Source organism: Chiloscyllium plagiosum, unplaced genomic scaffold (genome assembly GCF_037043375.1).
Source record: "Chiloscyllium plagiosum isolate Xiang-an unplaced genomic scaffold, Cpla_swu_hap1 HiC_scaffold_21, whole genome shotgun sequence".
In the NCBI taxonomy this organism is placed as follows: Eukaryota; Metazoa; Chordata; class Chondrichthyes; order Orectolobiformes; family Hemiscylliidae; genus Chiloscyllium; species Chiloscyllium plagiosum.
Genome location: NW_028270159.1, coordinates 43,401,415 through 43,409,403, shown reverse-complemented (window position 1 = coordinate 43,409,403; position 7,989 = coordinate 43,401,415). Strand labels below are relative to the sequence as shown.

Genomic DNA, 7,989 nt, shown 5'->3' with positions numbered 1-7,989 from the left:
AAGGTGAGAGGGTGGTTGGGAGACAGAGAGAGGGCTAAATTAAATGGAGTTGGAAGGGGAAATAAGGCATTCGGTGACTGCTGTGCTCACCTTTCAGATGCCAGCTAAACTGTTTCGAATCAACTTTTCTTAGAGAACTTATTTCACTCCTTTGAAGTCAGTGGGACTTGAACTTTGCTATCCCATCTCAGAGGTAGGGACACTATCACTGCACCACAAGAGTTCGTACTGTCAGCCTTTCTTTTCAGAGATATGAATGCACAGCTCTGAAGCAGGCACCATCTGAAACCCCACTTCCCTGTTCAGAAGTAGGGACATTACTGTTGATTCAGAAAGGACCTCAAATGTCAGCCTTTTTTCTCTTCTTTTAAATTAAAAAGTACTCTCTCACACAAGTGAATACGTATTTTTCCCCTCACTAAATCCCATGTGGCATTTTTTAACCACCACCAATAGGTCAACTGTGCTTCTGATTGAATAGTTTATACACTGAGTCCACCAATGCAAACCATCAAAGATGAGGGAGAGGTAGGGAGAGGAGGAGGGGGCTAAATCAAAATTGAAAAGGGTGATGTCAAACCTAAACCAGTTGATTGATTCCAAAGAGTCTTGCAGATTACCTATGTCAAGAGCAATGGATCTCAATAACATGTGTTCCAGTACAGCTACAGCACTGATGTTCACCTGAAAATGCGGATAATTGCTGAGGTCTTTTCTATCTGTTAGAGCAGGAGAAATTAATCCAGCCACCTGCTGTTTGCATGAGTGAAGTTGTGCAAGCTGACATCAAGTTTGCTGCCAAGTAACATTTACTCATCAGTAATCTGCTTAGTGATGCCCATTTTATATTCTGCAAGGTATATATAGACTTCACCACAGCCTTGGTCCAAACCGGAACAAAAGAGCTCAATTTCACCACTGAGATGAAAATGACTTTTCTTCACATCGAGAAAGCTTTTAAACAAGCGTGGCATCAAGAAGTTCCAATAAAATTGAAGGCAGTGGAAATGACCATAAATAAAACGAGAGTTATACCTGACACAAGGGAAGATGGTTATACAGTCATGTCAAATCTAGGAGATTGCTGAATGAGTTCCTCAGGGGTGTGTCTTAAGCCTATTTTCATGTGTTTTATCAATGACCTTCTCCTCAACTACACATTGAAAATGGGGATTTGACTAATAATTTCTGATCTTTACTTTTATTTGTAATTCTTCAGATACTGAAGCAGATAATGTCCTCATACAGCATGAACTAACCAACCTTTAGACTTGTGCAGAAAAGTGACCAGTAATATCTGTCTCACACAGAGTCAGACAATAATCATCTCCAACAAGAGACACTCTAAGAATCTCCCTTTAACATCCAATGGAATTATTGTCACTGAATACTGCATCATCAAACTCCTAAGGATTCACTATTGACTGGGAATGTAACTGAACTAGGCACATAAATATTGCAGTGACAACGGAAGTTAGAGGCTGGTAATTTTATGCCTGTATCACTAAAGCCTAGGATTAGATTACTTATAGTGTGGAAAGAGGCCCTTCGGCCCAATAAGTCCACACCGATCCTCCCAGACCCATTCCCCTACATTTACCCCTTCGCCTAACACTACGGGCAATTTAAAATGGCCAATTCATCTGACCTGCACATTTTTGGACTATGGGAGGAAACCGGAGCACCTGGAGGAAACCCACGCAGACACGGGGAGAATGTGCAAACTCCACACAGTCAGTTGCCTGAGGCGGGAATTGAACCCGGTCTCTGGCACTGTGAGGCAGCAGTGCTGTTTAAAAATCACAATACAGTGATGGCCGGGAATTGAACCTGGGTTAACTGCTTAGAAGGCAGCTATGCTTACCACTATACCACCATCACCCTAATTCTGTGAGGGATAACTCACCTCATGACTCCCCAAAGACTGTCCACCATGTCAGGAGTGTCATGGAATACTCATCAGTCATCTACATTAGTGTAGTTTCAATGATATTCAAGAAACTTAACACCATCCAGGATCCAATTAAGTACATCCCATCTTTTACTTTAATCATTCAGACTCTTACTATTGACACACAATGTCTACAGTGGGCATCTATATGAAGTGTTACTTAGCTCAACAATCTCAGCTCTGAAGCAAAACTATATTAGTCTCAGCCTTAGAGCAGCACTGAGCATGAACATAAACTGACACTCCAATCACCACTGATGGAGGACTGACACACTGGGCAGAATCTTCTCAGCCTCTGAACTACAGGGGGCATGGTAAAAAAAGTTAGTAAAATTGCAGTCTGGACTTCTTGATATGAAGATCAAAAACCCCATTTTTCCCATCGCCTATTTGAGCCAATCATTATTTGTTATCACCTTATTGCTATCTAATTTTGCCTCATTACTACGCACTTTCCCAAAGTTTCACCCACCAATAGAAACTACAGACTGACAATTCCTGATATGAATGTCGGAGTGGGTACTGGTGACTTGCGCTTTCCATTTACACCTCTGGTCCTTCATCTTGGAACCCTAGCACCAATTCTCAGAGCTAACCCCGTGAGCAGCAGTCACATGCACATGCTTGTGATCTCCATACAGTGTACTTCTGGAGTGCAATTCTGATTCCAATGCTATGACCAGAACACTTTGTAAGCAGGTATGGGTGCCCAGCTCATGGATTGAACTAGGGATGTATCTCAGGATTCCCCAGTTATTCTGTTAATTTTCCCTACCTTACCATGCTTCATTACACTTTCTCCCCTCAGCCAGAACTTACAACCTCACAGTATTTCTATGATCCCTTGTTATTTGGCACAGACACAAAGTCAGGCAGCTTGTCCCAGTTGGCAGCTTCATCTGTCAAGGGGTTGGACATGATTAGAAGGGCTTATGCCCGAAACGTCGATTCTCCTGTTCCCTGGATGCTGCCTGACCTGCTGCGCTTTTCCAGCAACACATTTTCAGCCATGATTCTGTACAACACGGTGTTGTGTGAATCTCACACTGCCACCCTTGTGCCAGATGACAATGTCGAACACATTGCAGGCCCATCAACCACATCTCAAAGTACAAAGGGAGTAGTGCTCAGTCAAGTCAAAGGAGACAGCTTTCAGTCAGCCGGTCCCAACACAATCAGTCAAGGACAGTTTGGTCAAGTGTCTTGGACAGGGTTAGGATGATTTGTATCGGGGGTTCATACCTCTACAGCCCAGAGAATGGGCCACGGGGAGCTCTGCGATTCTCGAGCAACTAGTCTGGCAAAATACGGGAAGACAGTTGCGGAGGTGTACAGTTATTAGTCAGGGTGCTAGTCAGTCATCATCCAGAGCTGTCCTCTCAGTTGCTCAAGGGACTGAGCCACAATCAGTCCTGTGGCTCCAGTCACAAAATGTCCAGGGGTTAGCAGAGGCTGCTGTTGCAGGAGGAAAACTGGGAAACTTAATTATGGGTCTTGGAGGTAACATGCAGGAATGTAGAAAGGATGACCATTGTGAAAGAGGGCAATTCAATATAGAACTGCCAGGTAGGCGATAGTGCATTGAAGGGCAAGTGGAAATATAGGAAGGAAGATCATTAACAGTCAGTCAGCAGCACCTGGGCTCCATGGAGGAACAGTACATTAATAGATCTGGCAAACCAACACACAATGCTCAGAGTCGAAAAGGGTAATGCTGGAAAAGCACAGCTGGTCAGGCAGCATCTAAGGTGCAGGAGAGTTGGCGTTTCGAGCATAAGCTCTTCATCAGCTTCTTCATTCCTGCTCTTCTGCTCCTCAGATGTTGCTTAACCGGCTGTGCTTTTCCAGCACCATACTCTTCCACTCTGATCTCCAGCATCTATATTCTTAACTTTTTTCCACAATATTCCCAGAGCTCAGGTGTTATTGAGGGTGGATGAATATTTAGATGGGTTGATGGATAGGACCACCAAGAAGAGAAAGCGTACGTTTTGGTGTTAACCAATGGTAAAACGTTAAGATGGTTAGAGTCATAGATTGTGGAGCATCTGGTGTTTCCTCCCATTATTCAGTAAATAGCCAGTGGGCAATAGAAATGAAAATGGCTGTCACAAAATTAGGCATGGTGGGGTGGATGTTTCAATCTGTGAGGGAGAGTGTGTCAAGTTTGGGTGATGTGAAGCTTTTCAAAGATCAAGAGCATTGTACAGACTTGGAAACACTAATGCTCACTGCTTTGGGAACCTCCATCATTCATCTCCTGAGTGCAGACCAAATCCTTGCCCCATGCACTCTTGATCACATCACGCAGCAACAATCCCACAAAAGGTTGTGATACACAAGTAATGTCTAGTGGCTGGAAAGGTCGACACTTGCTGCCACCCTTTGAGCTCCCATAGCCCCCACATAGTGCAAGAGCTGCTCACTTCACACCACAACACCGTAAGACCATAAGACACAGGAGCAGAAATAGGCTGTTTCGATCATTGACTCTCTTGGAATGCTAAGGGTGACTGGGCTCTACAACAACACTGTAAGTCAGTATATTTAGATATTCATTCCTGTAGTTGATGAAGAAAAATGAAAATGTAATTACAAATGTGAGTTTTTTTTACAAGATGTTCTTCTTCCTTCTTGGCTACTTCTGGGACTACTTCCCAATAGAGTCCCAATTCCACAGCTGAAGGGGGAGGATACTGCCTTACTTTCAAGGCTGTTGGCTATGGGGCTTTGATGGGTGACCCCAGAAGTGTTTGTGTCTTGAGGGCTCAGTGATGCTAAGAAAGGGTGACCTGGAGTGAGGTTAAAGTCCTTCAATCCCCTTATTACCTTTCTGTTGTTGCTGAGCACCAATGGCTAGGGTGATGGAATGCTGCAATTATCTTGCCATAGTTAATGCCAACCTGTCCATGGAGACAGACAGATACTTGGATGCTGGAGGAATTGCTTTATGCCAGGATGATCAATGTATACACAAGTCAGCCTGCTGCTCCTGAGTCTGCTTGTGTAGGTCAATGAAGTCTCAAATTGCCAACATTGTGGCAGCCTCTCCTGCCTCAGGTACAGCATGGCCTTCCACTGAGTACCTGTAAACTCAATTGCTTTCCTTCTTGGACTAGCTATGGAGACATGGTGGTGATGTACTTGGCTGTAGGTGCTCTCAACTCTAATGCAGTTGATGTTTCCATTGAGGTATCTGTACATGATCTGGTAGGGAATGTAGAAGGCAGCTTTTGCCAATGTATCTTCTGAATTGTGCATTTTTTTCTTCCTCAGAGTTGGAAGAAAGGATGTGTTGCATTGCTAGCCACTTGACCCAGGACACCCACTTGTAGTTACAGAAGACAAAAAAAACTGCATCATGAACATGAGTGAGAGATTGTGGCATGTTAGCAATACATTTGCAATTGGGCTGATGACCACCAAACCCTTACCACCCAACGTCTGGAGGAAGAATACCTCATCTTCTGCTTTGGGACCCTCCAACCACATATGATCAATGTGGATTTCACCAGTTTCCTCATTTCCCCAGCCCCCATCTTATCCCAAATCCAACCTTCCAACTCAACACCACCCTCTTGATCTGTCCTATCTGTCCATCTTCCTTCCCACCTATCTGCTCCACCCTCCTTTCTGACCTGTCACCTTCACCTAGAGAAAGTGAGGACTGCAGAGGCTGGAGATCAGAGTAAAGAGTGTGGTGCTGGAAAAGCACAGCAAGTCAGTCAGCAACTGAGGAGCAGAAGAGTTGAGCAACATTTCGGGCAACGTTGATCCTCCTGCTCCTTGGATGCTGCCTGACCTGCTGTGCGTTTCCAGCACCACAGTCTTGACCACTATCATCTTCACCCCAACTTCATCTACCAATCATCAGCTACCTTCTTTCAGCTCCCTTGGGTCACACCCTCATTCCTGATGAAGAGCCTATGCTCGAAACATCAATTCGCCTGCTCCTCGGATGCCATCTGACCGGCTGTGCTTTTCCAGCACCACTCTTTGATTCTGATCTCCAGCATCTGCAGTGCTAATTTTCTCCCTGTTGAAAGAGTAGCACAGAAACAAACAATGCTTAAAATTTGGTTGCTGAGGCACGTGTGTATCTGCATCTCCACAGAAGTTATTCCCAAACCTCACTGACGAGAGCTAAGTGCAAGTAGGGGAAAAGTGGTGAGGGAGTAGGTGGCACAGGAAGCTTTACAGGGTTAATAGTATGAGGGATTTTGATTGGAGTGAACAAGTGACGGTTATAGGAATAGTGAAAGTGTAGACCATGAGCCTTAGTGGGAACTGATACAGTAACAGAGATGGAGTGAGTGTGAGTTAGCAGACAGAAGCTGGTGGCAGTTAGCCTGACAGAACAGAGATGGGATCATTGATCTTTATACATCATTGCTGGATATTTTTCCTGACTGTGGGACCACACTGACCTAGGCAGTAAGTGTGGACCAGGCTGCCAATCTGGAGTGTAGAGCAAGACCTTTAGTGCACCACTCTGTTCATCAGATCCTCCAGGTCCCTGTAAACAGAGAGGAATCCCAATTACCCATTGTTTTCTATGTGTGGGGCAAATGTCTCAAATCACGTTGGGCAGCTCCAGACTGCCAGCACTTGATTGTCGTTTAAAAATGTTGCTGGTGACCAGGGATCCCAGGATATCACAGCAGTTGCAGACATCACCCACCCACTGCATACAGTGAGTGAAAGACTAGGGCCAGCATAAAAGGAGCAGCATGCAATAGGGCAGTGGGTACACAGTTACTGAGGTGAAACAGAGCACAAAAACTAACGAGTTGTAACTATAAACCCTCCAGATACTCACCAAAAAATGACTCTTGTCTGATTCCTGCGAAGATTCACCCCATTGTCCTTTGAATGAGAAATTAAATGAAGACCCTACGTTTCTATTCAGCCAATGATGACATTTCTCTTAGCTGTGACCAAAAAATAGCAAGAGTTCTTTCAGTTGATCCAGAGCATCTCCTCAAATAACATCACAACAAACATATCCTTCATGTCTATTCCTGGAGACCTTCTTGTGTCATTTATTGATGCCTACTTATATCGCAGCAATTGTAAAGGAAGGGAAGTACTTGGGGATTTTTTTTAAGTTTATAACATGGTATTCAGTTGTTCTATGTTTGAGTATGTGAGTCTGCTAAATCACATATGCTCACTGCACTTGTTTAGTTAAGCCTCAGTCTGGACTGAAAGCAAACAGACACAGACCATACTGCTATGAGCTGAGCTCTCAGATGAATGCCGACATTGATGAGAGTGGGGATTTTTTAAAGGCCTTGTAAATAAACCTGTTCCATACTTATGTGACGATACTATGGCTTTACGAAGTTATTTTGTCCTTTCATTTGAAGAGAGGTTTTAAGACAGAGATTTGACCTGTCTATTCAGCAAGCCAATAAAGTAAACAGCTTGTGAGACCTTGTTTTTTAAGGTGGAACAATAGAAGTAACTTGAACGGGTGGGGGAAGTTCCACAGAACCAGGATCTTTAGTTTCTTAGGTTGCTGGGTCTATTTCTGTAGTATATTTCTCCTTGCTACACTCTATCAGAATTATCTTGATATTTTTCCTCTTGGGCTGCTGGAATTGCATGGAGACAGTTGTTTCCTGAATTTGCCTTTTACTAAGGGTGTACATTTATGGGATGTTATTATATTGGAATAATTACCGTTTAATAGCTAACTAATTTATTATTCTGTTAAGTTTTTCAATAGAATTACAGCTAAGCCAATACTTTCCTTTATTTTTTATTTTGTTGTATTTTTAACTAGAATGTATGTATAAAGTGTGTTTTACTTTAAATCCAGTAGTTTGACTAATTGATTTGCATCTGGGACACAGTACTTTGTACTTACATTTAAAATAAGAAACAATTAGGGTTTAGATGATCTTCTTAATATAATATGAGGGGGTCTGGTCTATGGTACTTTGAAGCTATTGTCATCTCCACATTGCTCCCAGATAAATAAATATACAACAATTGACTATAGCTTTGGAGGTGCATGTTTTCTGCTTTCTTGA

At 43.3% G+C, this 7,989-nt stretch overlaps 1 non-coding gene across 1 annotated transcript; it reads right to left on the bottom strand.

Moving 5' to 3' along the window:
* Window positions 1–1,809: 1,809 nt before the first annotated feature.
* Window positions 1,810–1,881, bottom strand: trnar-ucu (transfer RNA arginine (anticodon UCU)). Its single transcript has one exon. It is a non-coding gene; the product is annotated as a tRNA-Arg (tRNA).
* Between the last annotated feature and the right edge of the window lie 6,108 nt (window positions 1,882–7,989).